Raw genomic sequence first — 14885 nt, 5'->3', positions numbered from 1 at the left:
ATGTCGCTCAGACTGTGCAGACAGTGATCCTCAAGTCATGGAAATGGCCCTTCTGTGTGACCGGTAAGCTACCTCTGCAACCAGACCCCAAAGAAGCCTTCCAGAACGTTCCGGGCGGTGATGACATCCCTGGGGCGACCGTCTAAGGGGAGGGGTGCCCGCTGTTAAGACAAGACCGTTCATCTATTTGAATAAAACATAATGAAAGTCTCGTGGATTTATTTTCTTACTTCTTAAGTTACAGGATCGGAGCAAGAAGTGAAGACAGGGAGACTTCCGAGAGGCGCGAGGGTGGAGGCGGGCAGAGGGGGAGGTTGAAGACGACCCGAAAACAGAACTCGCCCACGTGTGCGTCTGACCGAACGTCAGCAACCGGCCTTCTGTGGGCAAAGAGCGCAGAGCTCAGTCGGTGACAGAGGCCGCGGCCACACCTGCGGACTAGGAGCCAACCTGCCTCCACCGCTTGCCGGCTGTGTGACCTGGGGCAAGTTCCCAAAGCTCTCTGTGCCTCAGGTTCCCCACCATGATTTTCAATAGAAACCGCAGTCGTCCCTCTCGCACAGGGTGCTCGTGAGGACCCAGTGAGTCAAAACCTGTGACGCTGTTCCGAGCACGGGGATTGGCACACAGAAGCCCGGGTCACCTTCGGTCAGCGGGTAGGGTCAGATTCTCTGCGAAGCGATGACCCCCCTCCCCCAAAAAAAACGCAACAAGCGTCCGCCTACAGGGCTGGGAAGGGCTCTGGAAGCCCAGAGGAGAGAGCCTCTGTCTCGGCCGCAGTGGAGCACGCAAACCTGTGGGCTGGCTCTGGCATGGGGATCCGAGGCCACCTTCCAGAAGAGAGACCGCTGGGAGGCAAAGGTGGGGCACTTGAGAAGACAGCGCGCCATCTGGGGAACCGCGAGGAGCCCGTGGCCTCTGGAGAGAAAGCTGCGTCGGGGACGGCGGTGGGAAAAGAGAGCGGAGGGGCTGAGAGCCGCCCGCCTGGGTCGATGCTGAAAGAGAGAATGGACGGAGGCCCCGGGGCACGGGAGTCGCACCTCCGCAAGAGCGTGAGCAGGAGGCGGGGGTGTCCGCGGAAGACAAAGACGTTCCTGCTGCCGCGAGGGGTGCCCCCGGGTCCGGGTAGAGATGACACGGGCCGAGACGAGGGCCGTGGCCGTGAGGGTGGCGGCAGAGGCAGAAGGAAGGGCGGCAGGCGGAGGAGACGCCGCGGGCACCGGCTCATCTCCTCCCCCCAGCACACAAGGCGCCGCATCGCCTGCTCCCCTGGCAGGGAGCGTGGGGGCCACGGGCTGAGTTCTGGTCAGTGGGATGGGGCAGAGGTGACGTGAGCCTTTCCCCGGCGTCTGGCAGGGTCCCCTGGCGTGCTCCTTCCCTTCCGCAGCAATCCTAGAGGCGTGGGCTCCAGCTGGCAGGCCTAGAGCTGGAACAATCTCCGAGAGGCTACCTGGAGGCGAGCCGCTTGGGGTCGTGCCCCACCCACGTCAGACTGCACGCGGGCAGGACACAAACGTTCGAGACGGGGAGCCACTGAGGCTTCCGGGCCACCTGTCACACAGCGTAGCCCACCTGACCGCGCCGGGGCGATCGGAGCCCTGGTCACTGGACTGGACGGGGCCGAGGACAGAGGCGAGTCCAGGATGGGCAGCCAGGTGACGGGGTGGGGGCGGGGGGTCGTTAACTGTGGCGGGAGATGCCAGAAGGTCAGTCTTCACTTGCATCTCAGACACCAGGGTGTGGGGAGCTTCTGGCAATAAACAGAGGACGACCGGGAACGTGTATGTGAAATGACATCGGGGAAAAGCCTAGAACCGCAGCTGCAGGCTGGAGGGGTGTCCGCGTCCAGGTGGTGGCTGAAGCCCTGCAGAAGGAAAGAAAGCGTCTGGGCGTGTGAGGCGAGCAATGGGCAGAGAACACGAAGAGCTGAAGAAAAAGAACAGGAAAAGGACTCAGAGAAGGAGTAGGAAAGATGCTGCCGTCCGAGAAGAACAAGGAGAGTCTGATGAGGATGCCAAGGGAGCAGAAGCTTCCAGAAGAGAGTCATCAGTCATCAGTCATCAGCGGGGTGAAATACACAGACACGCAAGTCAGATGAAGGCTAAAAACCACACACCACGTCCAGCAAATAGCGGGCCACCGGACCCCGTGGGAGAAGCCTGGCCAAGAAGACGGAAGGTTGAGGGAGAGGAAGTGTCCAGCAAGGTGAGCACTGAACAAGGAGAGGTGGAAGAATGACCATCAGCTGGGAGAAGACACAGCAGAGGGAGGAGTACTTGATGGAAAGACACTGAACACGCAGCAGGGCGGAGCACGGCAGGAATGGCGAAGGGGGCCAATAAACCACCACAGCCGTCCCAGGGCACTTCCTCCAGGGGGCTTTCAGTTTCCAAGATGGCAGCCCGTGCGGACGCTGCCCCATTTCCAGGGCGCCAGCCTGCTGGTGCGGAAGTCGCCGGGCCCGAAATCCGGGGACAGAGTCGGAGGCAACAAGGACTGGATTCAGCTAACTGATAACCCCTTGTGCAAAGGCCCTCGGCAGGAAGATAGCAGGTGTTTACGACAGTCCCAACCCTTGAGACGCTAGCGGTCCAAGAGGCGAGATAAGGCAGGTTCAGAAATAACTCACTGGAGGCAGACAGTAATAAGTGCCCCAGAGACGAGCAGATAAAGTGCTGAGGGAGCTCCAAAGGGAGATTACTTCCAGCTGGAAGAGATCAGGAAAGCAGCATCTGAGGCAGGGCCCTTGGGGTCCAGGCCTCATCTATGCATGCCAATGTCACTGCCAGGGTCTGGATTAATGCTGTCCCTCCTTCATCTCCCCTGGGCTTCCTTCTCGGTTTAATTAGCTGCCGCTGGAAGTGCTCTTTTGCTGAACACCCTTTGTTCCCCGCATGAGCCACGGCATCGCGAAGCCAATGTGGTCGGAAGAGCTGGCTCTTGGGTCTCCAGAGGCACTCCTGGGATTGCGGGAGCTACAGGTGTCCGAGCAGGCCCCAGGATGGAGTGAGCACGCGCGTCGCACGCAGTTGGCCAGACTGGCGCAGACCACGCGGGATCAGCTTTGACAATTACAGGCCATGTTCTCCATCTCAGCCCAGGCTGCAGAGGAGGTGGCCTACCCAAACACCTTGTCTCACGGTTCCGGGGGCCGGAAGGGCTCAGGGCACCGGCCTCGCTGGGTTCTGGCGAAGGCCCTCTTCCTGGCTTCCAGATGCCGCTTTCTGGCCCCGTCCTCGTGGGGTGCAGAGAGAGATCATCTCATCGTGTCTCTTTTGATAACAAGGCACTAACCCCATTTATGGGGGCGCCCCCCTCGCAGCTGAATCGGCTCCCAAAGGCCTTGCCTCCAAATACCATCCTTGGGGATTTGTGGGGGGGACATCTGAATTGGGGGTGGGGGGATACAAGCATTCAGCCCCTTGCATTTCTTTATAAAGTCCCTCCTGATGGATAATGAAAACTCCAAGAGGTAAGCTTTGCTTCCTGAGTCTTCCAAATAATACACTCAGAGCACAAGGGACATCAATATTTTTTCTAAAAAAGAGAGAGGGTTTACATAGAAAATTGATTAGCTGTTTATTTATAAAACAAATAAATTTTTTTTAAATGAAACTGAAATCAGGGGTGCCTGGGTGGCTCAGCCAGTTCAGTGTCTGACTTTGGCCCAGAGTCATGATCTCACGGTTCGTGAGTTCAAGCCCCCCACCGGGCTCTGTGCTGAGCCTGCTTGGGATTCCCTCTCACCCTCTCTCTCTCTCTCTCTCTCTATCTCTCTCTCTCTGCCCCTCCCCTGCTTGCACTTTCTCTTAAAAAAAACTGAAATGGGCACAAAAATCAGTAACTTTTTAGAAGTACTTTCAGGGGTGCCTGGGGGGCTCAGTCAGTTGAGTATCCGACTTCAGCTCGGGTCATGATCCCACGGTTCAGTTCGTGAGTTCAAGCCCCACGTCGGGCTCTGTGCTGGCAGCTCAGAGCCTGGAGCCTGCTTCAGATTCTATGTTTCCCTCTGTCTCTGCCCCTCCCCGCTCATGCCCTGTCTCTCTTTCTCTCAAAAATAAATAAACCATTAAAAAAAAATTTTTTTAAGTACTTTTGTATCCCTTAACTTGATTTCTTTTCACACTACCTTTTGGAGTCCCAGGTGAAAAAAAAAATCAAAACACAACGTTTGGGATTGACCTGAGGCCACAAAACCAATTGTGGAGTGACAGGCTTGTTCCAGAAACGGCACTGCGGGAAAGATGATCATTAACTCCAGAATACCTCTAAGTTGACTCTTGGGAAAGGGGCTCAGAGAAGAAAACTCCTTGGTGTTCTGCTTTTCTACCACGCGCACTAGCCTCCCTGGGACCACCGCCACCACTTTCAGGGTTGAATTCTGGAGCCACACCCTCAAGAAGGCTTGCAGGCCAGGAGTGGAGGCGGAGGGAGGCTTGTGGGCTGCTCGCCTAGCACCTGCCCTCAGAGTCGGGTGCCACGGTCCCCAGGAGGGACCGCAGGCCTCCCCAGTAAACCAAACCCCACTTTCTGCCGATGGAACCTTCCTGGTTTACATGTGGGTGCCGGGCGTCTCCCCATGCCCACCGCTGAACCTCTGAACCCAAACTCCCATTGGCTGGTACTTCCCGACGACGCAGGCGTGTCGTGAGCCTTGGGGGCCCTGCTTCTGGTCCCCACTCCACCCGTCTGCAGTGTGCACAGGGACTACTGTTTGGAAGCGGAAGCGCGTGTGGCTTGGGTTCTTTTTATTTCGGGGCCGATCGGCTGGAGAAAAGGTGTTTTGCGTGGCGCGAGGGAAGTAGACCATCTCCTCGGCATCTCCTCTGCGAGCCGCTCCGCAGACATATGGCCTGCTTTCCCACCAGCTAGGAAGTGATTATTGGAGCAGCACAAACAGATTTTTTTGTCAAAGTGGAGGTGCGATTTTCTCAGGTTTTGTGAGAACACACACACACATATATTTTTACCGATCCAATCTGTTTTCCAGCAGCCCAGTGGCCGCAGGGCCCGGAAGGCCAACTTGAATATTCGGGACTCACATAGGTGTGGGTCTCAGGAAGCTTCAAGCATACCTCAGCTGACAGGTATGGCCACTTGGCCAAGGAGCCGGGAGCACGGAAGGAAAGCTAGGCTTCAGCCAGAACAGGCCTGGGGACGGGGGTCCCAAGTCCGTTCTGCGTCCACAGGTAGCACCGACCCTTCCCACCTCCCTACCCGCCCAGGCCCTCCCCTGTGACGGGAGGAACCACCACAAGGGCCGCCTCCTACACGTAGAACCATACAACAGGGCTCACCTGCTACATGGGGCCAGAACTTCGTTTTATATTCACTATCGCTGGTTTAGCTCTAAGGTCTCTTTGAAATAAAATTTAAGGCTTGCAAGAGACATTAGGGTAAAGACAGCAGATAGAAGACATTCCTGTACTTTCACTACGTCCCTCATTACCTTGAAAACGAAAACTTTCTTGTTTTGTTTTACAGATCTGTGCTATCCAATATGGCAGCCAATGGCCACGTGTGCCACGTTTACATTTTTACGAAATAAATTCTCACATTTAGTGTGTGCCGTGCACTAGCCGCACCTCAAGCGCTCAACGGTTGCAGACGGCCAGCGGCTCGCATACTGAGCAGCACAGATAAAGAACAATTCTGGCATCACAGAAGATTCTATTGGACTATGCTGGTAGAGCCCCACAAAGAGCGAAGGTGGTAGGGAAAGCACTGCGGGAGAATGCTGGGAGCTGGAAAGCACGGGATGCATGGTAAGCGGCTAGACAAGTAGGATAATCAAGCTCAATCCTAAACCAGAATTGAGAGGGCCAAGAAGCCAGTTGCCCTTGACATTTGTAAGGCCTGGGCAGGAGTACCGAAGCAAGCCACGTGCCCTAACTCTGAAAAAAAGGCTGAATCAGGATAACAAACTTTGCTGAGAAGATTAAAAACTGCCGTCTCTCTTCTACCTTGACAAACGTGCCTTCTTGATAATATAAAAGGACGACGTGTTAGCTTGCTAGGACTCGCTAACAAGGTACTACACGTTGCAGAGCATAAAACAATACAGTTCTGGAGGCTGGAAGTCTGAAATCAGAGTATGGGTAAGGCTGGTTCCCTTTGAGGGCTTTGAGGGATAAACTGACCCATGCCTGTGTCCTGGTGACAGCCGGCAATCCTAGCATCCCATAGCTTATAGGTCCATCACTGTCTCTGTCCTCATGTGGCTTTCTCCCTGCCCATCTGTCTTTACATGGCCTTCTTATAAACAATAAACACACCACTTATATTGGCTTAGGGACTCTCTCTACTCCAATACGACTTTATCTTAACTAATGACATTCGACAAGGACCCTATTTCTAAAGGTCACAATCTAAGGTGCTGGGGGTTCAGACTTCAACACACCTTCTTTGGAGGACGTAATGTAAGCTCTAACTGCCAGATTCAGATTGGAATTCTCAGACATCTCTGACTTCTGTGTCAGAACATTGCATCACGAGAAGAGTCCCTGCTGCTGACCCTTCTCTTCTTTCCCACCCCCAATTCATCCATGTCAGAGGGGCCTGGTCATTTCTCCATCCATACCTCCCACAGACTGTTGCCTCTCACTAGAAAGATTGGAAGATAGGGGTGCCTGGGTGGCTCAGTTGGTTAAACATCAATTCTTGGTTTCAGTTCAGGTCATGATCTCACAGTTCATGAGTTTGAGCCCCAGGTCGGGCTCTGCACTAACAGAGTGGAGGCTGCTTGGGATTCTCTCCCTCTCTCTGTCCCTCCCCTGCTCTCTCTCTCTCTCTCTCTTTCAAATAAATAAACTTTTAAAAAAAAGAATATTGAGGACAAAAGAAAACCTTACAAGCTGTCAGGGAGATAAAAATAGGTCTCATACAAAGGATCAGGAATCAGAATGATTATGATTCTCAAGAGCAACCCTGGATACTAGATTACAATTCAGGGTCTTCAAAATCTGGGAAGGGGGAAATCATTCCTAAACCAGAATTCTGTACCAAACCAAACTATCAATTCAGTGTGAGGGTACAAGGAAGATAGTGTTAGTCATTCAAAGGGTCAAAATATTTACCTCCCACATACCTTCAGGAAGCTATTGGAAGATTCTGGGGCACCTGAGTGGCTCAGTCAGTTAAGCATCCAACTCTTGACTTTGGCTCAGCCCAGGATCTGATGGCTCATGGGATGGACCCCAGGTCAGGCTTCATGCTGACAGTGAAGAGCCTGCTTGGGAGTCTCTTTCTTCCTCTCTCTCTGCCCTTCCTCCCCACCCAACCCCACTCGCACTTGCTCTCTCTCTCTCTCTCAAAATAAACTTTATAAAAGAAGCTATTGGAAGATTTGTTCCACCAAAAGAAGAGCAAAGACTATAAAAATATGCATGAAACCCAACACAAGACATGATCAAAGAGTAAGCTTCAGACTTCCAGTTTTAGCTCCAACATGTAAATACCTTGGAAGTTGTCACCCACCATTCTTACGAGATGGAAAACTGAAAATAATGACTTTTTTTGGACTCATCAGAGACCTGGTGTTGCAGGACAAACCACCACCCCTAAGTCAGGAGAGACAAGGTACATCCCAAATCTTAACCAAGATCTTACCTAGAGCAAAAGTCATAAACTAGAGTCATAAACTGGTAGAGACACTTAAGTGATAATTTTAACAAATTGCTGGAGGGTGAGTGTGGACTGGTCTAAAAGACAGAAACTCTTGGGGCTGCAGGATTGATTGGCTCTCACATTTTGGGAGGGGGGTTTACTTCCAGGAACCCCACCAAGTTCTCACAATGAAGAATCAAGAAATATCCCTGCCATGGTTCTGGCAGGAGGAAGGAAGGTAATCATGTGTAACATGCCCCAAGTATTCTCCATAACAGATGCCAATTTTCCAAGGAAGAAGACTGCCAGGGCTATCACAGCTTGGGAAAGGGCATTTCCCCCAATATAGTACCCTCTAGCTTTCCTATATTGCCTACCCAGGAAATGGCAGGGGAACATAGTTAACAGGGATCATCGTTTCATGGAAATAGGTTGGGAACGCATATTATAACATGCTAACACTAATCAAAAGAAAGCTGGAGAAGCCACATTAATTTCAAACAAAGCAGGCTTCAAAATAGGGAGATTACCAGGGATAATGAAGGGCATTACATAAAAGGGTCAATTCTCCAAAAAGTCATAAAAATCCCTAACATGAATGCACCTAATAACAGAGCATCAAAATACATAAAGCAAAAACTTATAGAAATGCAAAGAGAAGTAAACACATCAACCATTGTAGCTGTAGACTTCAACACCCTCAATCAGTAAATGATAGATACAGCAGGCAGAAAATCAGTAAGAGTATAGATGACCTAAACAGCCAGTGTGATCTCACTGTGACTTATAGAATATTCCATCCAACAACAGCAAACTACATTTTCTTCCTCAAAGAGTATAATTCAATTTATATGAAAGTGAAAAACAGCAAAACTAATCTGTGTTATTAGAAGTCAGGATATGGGTGCCTAGGTGGCTCAGTTGTTTAAGTGCCTGAGTATTGATCTCAGCTCAGGTCTTGATCTCAGGGTTTGAAATCAAGCCCTACATTGGGCTCTACTCCATGCTGGGTGTGATGACTACTGAAGAAGAAGAAGAAGAAGAAGAGGAAGAAGAATAAGAAGAAGAAGAAGAAGAAGAAGAAGAAGAAGAAGAAGAAGAAGAAGAAGGAGGAGGAGGAGGAGGAGAAGGAGAAAAGGAAGAAGAAGAGGAAGAAGAAGGAGAAGAAGGAGGAGGAGGAGGAGGAGAGGAAGAAGAAGGAGGAGGAGGAGGAGGAGGAGGAGAAGAAGAGGAAGAAGAGCAAGAAGAAGAAGGAGGAGAAGAAGAAGAAGAGGAAGGAGGAGGAGGAGGAAGAGGAGGGGCAGGGGGAAGGGGAGGAGAAGAAGGAGAAGGAGAAGAAATCAGGATAGTGGTTGCCTTTGGAGAGCAGGATAGGGATGGTTACTAGGAGAGAAATAAGGGATGCTTCTAGGGTACTAATAAAGTTCTATTTCTTGACAACTGCATACGCCCTTTGTGATAATTCATCAAGATACGTACTTATGCTCTGTGTGCTTTTTTGTTTGCATACAACACTTCAGTTCATTTTTGAAAACAGAAACAAAGGAATCCCCTGGGATCATGGAGTTGCATGGAGGACACTGAGTTCAGATGCCCAGAGAGCGGCCAGTGCACTTCGAGCAGCTTAGGAGACTCCAGAGTAAGTTACCCCAGGAAGATGAAATTGAATTGCTTCAACAAACATCTGGAATCAGAAGGAAAAAAGGCAAGTGTCCCAAGGACGGGGAGGGATGGAGGCGGAGCTGTGTCTCCACGGCCTGCACAAGAGTACAGATGCTCTTAAAGACCTTTCTTCTCTCACAGAGGGAAAGAGGGTGGGGCTAGGAGATGGTTGATGACTTGGGTCAAGACTCACGGGATTCGGATAAGAGGAGCTTCCAAGTTCCCCGGTGTTCTCTCAACCTGTAAACGGAGTCTGAAGGAATAGAAATATTATTTTCTCTTCAACATGCTTCCTTTCGTTAGGATGCATTACGTATTGCCGTATGGCTTCGAGGTGCTTGTTTTACGAGAGAAAACAATGTCCCCATTCACATTTCCCAAATCCCTTGAGACCAGTGTTAACTCCAAACTTAGTTTCAGTACATAGCTAAATGCACTCATAATCCACTTGCTTTCTCTTTGCTTGCCTTCCCCTCATGAATGTCATAAATGGCCTATTTTCAATTTCCATAATTTTTCATTATAACAGGCGGAGGTCAAAAGAGCAGAGATAAATGAAATTATTAAATGGTCTCTCCACACTCTTTCTCAATCCCCACACGTATTCATTCATCCATCTTTTCACTAAGGGTTTGTTGATGAATGTAAGAACAAGCCAGTGAAGAAATAGATGATTTCATCAGAGCTTGCCAACATGTAACAAAAACAAAGCCTTCACCCTCTTGCCTCACTATTCCCCTGTCGGCTGTTGAAGCCAAAGAGCCTTGAAATAATCTAGATGCCGACATCAAACGGACAGAAGAGAAACAGACAAGGGCACTCAACAACCACATAAATCAACCATGAAAAATCAGGAGGGTTTTTCCCCCCCGGTAACGTTTTTGTAATTAACCTACAAACCTAAATTCTCTGGAAAAGAACCCAATGCAAAATCCCAAAGTAGTAATGAAATTCCCACTTCTTAGGTTCGTGTTTCAGGCATGCCTCAATATTAACTTCTCATTTCCGCCTCTCCTATGCTAATCAGGAGCGAAATAAATACAATCTTCAAACTGTGGCCTTAAATTTAATCCCAGGTCTCTAGGGGGCCTTATTGCTTTTCTAGTCTGGCCTCCTCATTACAGAGATAAGAAAGCCAAGGCCCAGGGAGACAGCAAGCTGCCCAAGGTCACGCAAGGTCGGAGGTACACTGGGACCGGAACTCGACCCTGCCCCTACATTACCTCCACAAGAGGAAACCCAAGTCTCAAAAGATGCCCGTGTCCCTGCAGCAGCCTGAGAGCCTGAGCTGGAACCGGAGATTCTCGGTGCTCGCCCAGCCTGGCCGCCAGCCCCAGGGAGCTGCGGCCACCTTCCTTCACCCTCCTCCAAGTTCAGAGCTGCCTCCTCCCTCTGCTGCCAGCATTTGACTTCACCTCCCGAGGATCCAGAAGCCGGCAGAAAGGAACCTCCACCTTCGCCCCCACCCTGTGCCACGACAGGCCCACCTCCATCCTGTCTTGTCCCTCCTTCTCCCCAAGGCCAATCCCTGGAGCCCTCAGTTCGTGACCTCTCCCTCTCCCCTCTCCTCATGGCCCTCGTCACATGCAGGAGCCATCTCTGCTTCCACCAGCCTCTTGCAGTGGACTTCGAAACATGGTGGCTTCTTGTCTCGGAGAACACCACTCACGTGCCGATTTGGGCTCTCTGCCCTTCTGGATCAGCCTCCTTTGAGGGCCGCCCGCCTCGCTGCTTCCCTTCCCCATCTCCTACTCCACCTCCTCCCACTGCCCCTCCCCACGGCCTCCTTCAGTCCAAGAGACTCTTCCCAGTCCTTTGCCCCTGACTTACCTGGTGATTTCAACCCTGAGGACCATCCCCTCCACAGAGCACCCTCCCCCACCCTCGAAGGAAGAGCTCCTCTCTGGGTTTGCTTGTCTCTGGGTCGACCCTCTCCCCTCTGCACTGGGTCCTGGCCCTCCTCCCTCATTTCACCCTCTCCCTGGAGGTGAGCACGCCCTCCAGGCCTTCAATTACTGTCTAGTCCCCCCTGACCCCCAACATCCAGCCTGAGTACACCTGCCAGAGGCCGCATGGACCACTCCCCAGAAACTTCACACTCACCTCTTCACAGACACCTTCTCCCTTCCCTGCAACCTGTCCCTGGATTACCTCCCCTGAATCACTTGCCCCTCCCTACCTTGGCCACTAATCTCCAGTGACACTGAACTGTCTGGCCTTGGGGCTTCACCCTCCGTGGGAAACACTAGCCCTCTCCTGCCCTCCCCTTCCCGACCCCCGACTGTTAAATGACTAGGTCCTAACTCCCAGGCCTCAGCTTAGAGGCCACTTCTTCCACGGACCTCCTCCAACTCCCCAGGTGAGCACCAGGAGACCCTCCCCTGTGTCCCCATCTCTCCCTGGCCCCACCCCCCAGAGCTGACATTGTGTGTTAGTCACCAGGCCTGTGTCTATCTTGTTTGCAGCTAAATGTGAAGCTACAAGCACGCGTCTGGCTCAAGAATGTTCCAGGGGGCGCCTGGGTGGCTCCGTTGGTTAAGTGACCAACTCTTGATTTCAGCTCAGGTCATGATGTCACAGTTGTCAGATCAAGCCCCTTGGGGTTCTCTCTCTCCTTCTCTCTCTCTCTGCCCCCCTCCCCTGCTTGCTCACGGACTCTCAACAAAAAAAAAAAAAAAAAAAAAAAAAAAAGTTCCAGTTTGTTAAATTCTAAGTTGCATGAAATAGGTGTTTACCTAGCTAGGTCGTCCTCTAGACCAGGCGCACCTGGAGGGCAGCGACTCTGTTCTAGCCACGTGTCCCAGTGCCCGGCACACAGCAGGCCTTAGTAAATGCTGCTTCTCTGCCCGAAGGAGACACTGCCCGCTGGGTAAGCCAGGACACCCTGATCCTCCTGGGCTCAGCGGGAGAAGAGCAGCTGGTCTAGGTGACAGTGACTTGGGCCGATCGTGCACAGTCTTTTCACATGGGTCCCCACGCCCCACAGAGAGGAGTTCAAACTGATGACGTCACCTCCATTCAGCAGAAGCACTGCATCCTGGCTTCAGCGGGCATCTAAATGACATGGGGAGGACGTGTTGGCACTGGGCCTCCCGTCGTCAGAACTTCCTGTGCTGCCTGAGACCGGCCACTGGGGAATGCCTGATGCCTTCCCGGGAACAGAAGAGCAGGGGCCCGACCAGCTACACGGCTGAACTTCAGGGCACCTGGCCAGCCCTGGCACCGGGACTGCACCCCGGCCTTGAGCCCCAGCTGCACACACGATGCTGCACACTGTGAAGAGCCAGGTAATGACCTTTGGACCCGGAGCTTTGCTGGAAAATTCATCCACTGTGTCCTGACCGCCAGGGGCTGCTCAGTGGCGACCCGATGTCAGCCAGCCCTCCTGAGATCTAATCAGCCCCTGAGAACACAGCAAGCAGCCCCCTTCTGCAGAATCCGGACACAGGGAAACCCTAAAAAGTGAAGGTATGACCCCAAGCCGCTCAACTCGGATGCGTGCATCTGGTCAAGGGGCTGAGCGCACCAGCCCTCTCAGGGCTCCCAGCCTCGGCCGCTCACGGTCCTTGCTTCCCCTCCCCTCATCATTCCTCACAGACAGCATTCAAGCATGGGGGCAGAGCCATATGTACCCCACGAAACATCATGTCACTCTCCCGGGAGCACAGCTTCTGAACATTCTGGAGGGGGAAGCAAGGTTGGACGGGGGGCAGTAGAGCAGGGGGTAATAATCAGAAACTTCTGGAGTTCGAAGAGCCTCAGCAGCGATCGCCGCTTGCAAGCTACGGGTCCCTGGGTGAGATACGTAACTTCTCAGGTCATCAGCGTTCACATCTTTAAAACGGGGTAACGACGGCGCATAACGAGGGGGGCACGTCACTCACGCGTGGCAGTGCTGACTCCTCCTCTTCTCTTGATAAACTGGCCATATTTTTACTGTCCCAGACAAATAGAATGGATTGGTTTCATGTCCTTTTGAGAGACCTATTATGCTTCCCACAGTTGCACCTTATTTCCTGCCCTGTGAGAGGTCACGGGGGAGAGGACGGCCCCTACCTGCCACAGCCAAGCTTTGGCCGAGATTCCCTCCTACTCACTGAACAGATACTGGTTGAGGACCTGCATTCTAGAAGGGAGAGGTAGATAATAAACGATAAGCTTAATACATAAATAAGTTATGTAGTAGGTTAAAGGTCACAAGTGTTCTGGAGGGGAAAAGGAGCAGGGAAGGGGAAGAGGGGGTGGGGCAGGTTGTACATTAAATGGATCGGTCAACATGGACCTCACGGAGAGATGACATTAGAGCAAAGGCTGGAGTCAAACGGGGAGAAATCTGTGGCAAGACCATTCCAGACGGAGAGAATTGCTAGCACAAGGCTTTGAGATGAGGGCGTGCCCAGCATGTTTGCAGATGCCTCCTCAATACAGACATCTGGTCTACTCTTTGACCCCTGGTTCTCGTTCTAGGCATCTGCTGGCAGCCAGCCAGCACAGGGCCCAAGCCTCGCTCGCGATAGTCCAAGTCTGTCCACGGCTAGTCACCGAGGCCCTGCCTCCCTGACCTGCCCAGACGTCTCTGTATCACCTCCGCCCGCCAGGAGACCCCTCAAAGGGAACTGCGCTCCAAGACATCCATCTTTGCTGTTCCCCACCCTGCGCTTACAGCCTGGTCGGCCGACAGGGTTGAACCTCGTCCTCGACCCTGCGACAGGGTCTCATCCCACTCGCCTCGTCAGGTCCGGCAGGGTGTGCTACTGTCTCCATCCGAGCGCCAACCTCTCCTCGGTCGCCGCGGTTAACCAGGTCATGCAGCCAGCTCTCCCCAGACACAGCCCACGGCCACCAAGAGTGGTGGGTGGACTGGAGGTAGCCTTACAAACGGAGGGCTGCCCGGACAGACGGTGGATGGATGGGAGGAGAAGCACATGGACAGATGGATGGGTCACGGATGAGCTGGCTCCAGGGGAGAAAACAGCCCTATTCTTCCGAGAGGAATGTTCTTTCACTCCCAAAGCACTGTTTCCAGGACCCCCATTCCCACAAAGGCGGGCCCCCTCAGTTTCCACCCCTCGATCCCGGACTCACACCCGAAGCGACTTCACCCACCTCCTGGCATCGTTGGCTGTGGAGATACGGATGCTTCGTGCGAAGTCCCCAAGTGTCTTAGCAGCCTATGAGGCGGGCCAGTCGTTCTCAAATCTTTTTGAGCGATAGAATTCTTTCTTCAAAAGAAAAGTCATGAGGAGCCCTAGTAGACAAAACAGAAATGTGAAGCTGGGCTGATTGAAGTGAAAATAAGAACCATGGCTGGAGCGCCAACGCTCACGCCAACCGGCCTACCCCTTTGCCCTGGATTCCACAGAGCGCCATTTGCAAACCTCCCAACAGACCCAAGGGGCTCCAGGAGCAGGGGGAGCCACGCAGCTCTTGGCCTGTGGCTCACAGCTTGGAGCAGAGTTTCAGGAGGCCGCTGGGGACTGCGGAGAGCGGAGCGGGTGAGGAGTGGGTGTGCACGTGGGTGTGTGTGTGTAGATTGTGTGAGAGTGCGGGGAACAGAAAATGTGCGTGAGGATGTGTATGAGAGGGCGTGTGAGTGCGTGAGAGTAAAATGCGTGTGT

The 14885-nt window shown here is 52.6% G+C and overlaps 1 long non-coding RNA gene across 1 annotated transcript; it reads right to left on the bottom strand.

Annotated features, from left to right (window-relative positions):
* Nucleotides 1–202: 202 nt before the first annotated feature.
* On the bottom strand, nucleotides 203–14511 carry LOC109268974 (uncharacterized). Its single transcript, XR_002080864.2, has 2 exons — nucleotides 14374–14511; nucleotides 203–1864 (listed from the first exon to the last, which is right to left on the bottom strand). It is a non-coding gene; the product is annotated as an uncharacterized LOC109268974 (long non-coding RNA).
* Between the last annotated feature and the right edge of the window lie 374 nt (nucleotides 14512–14885).

Source organism: Panthera pardus, unplaced genomic scaffold (genome assembly GCF_024362965.1).
Source record: "Panthera pardus isolate Hobbes unplaced genomic scaffold, ASM2436296v1 HiC_scaffold_26, whole genome shotgun sequence".
Classification (NCBI taxonomy): Eukaryota; Metazoa; Chordata; class Mammalia; order Carnivora; family Felidae; genus Panthera; species Panthera pardus.
The sequence above is the reverse complement of the archived record's forward strand: the minus strand, read 5'-3'. Positions and strand labels throughout refer to the sequence as shown.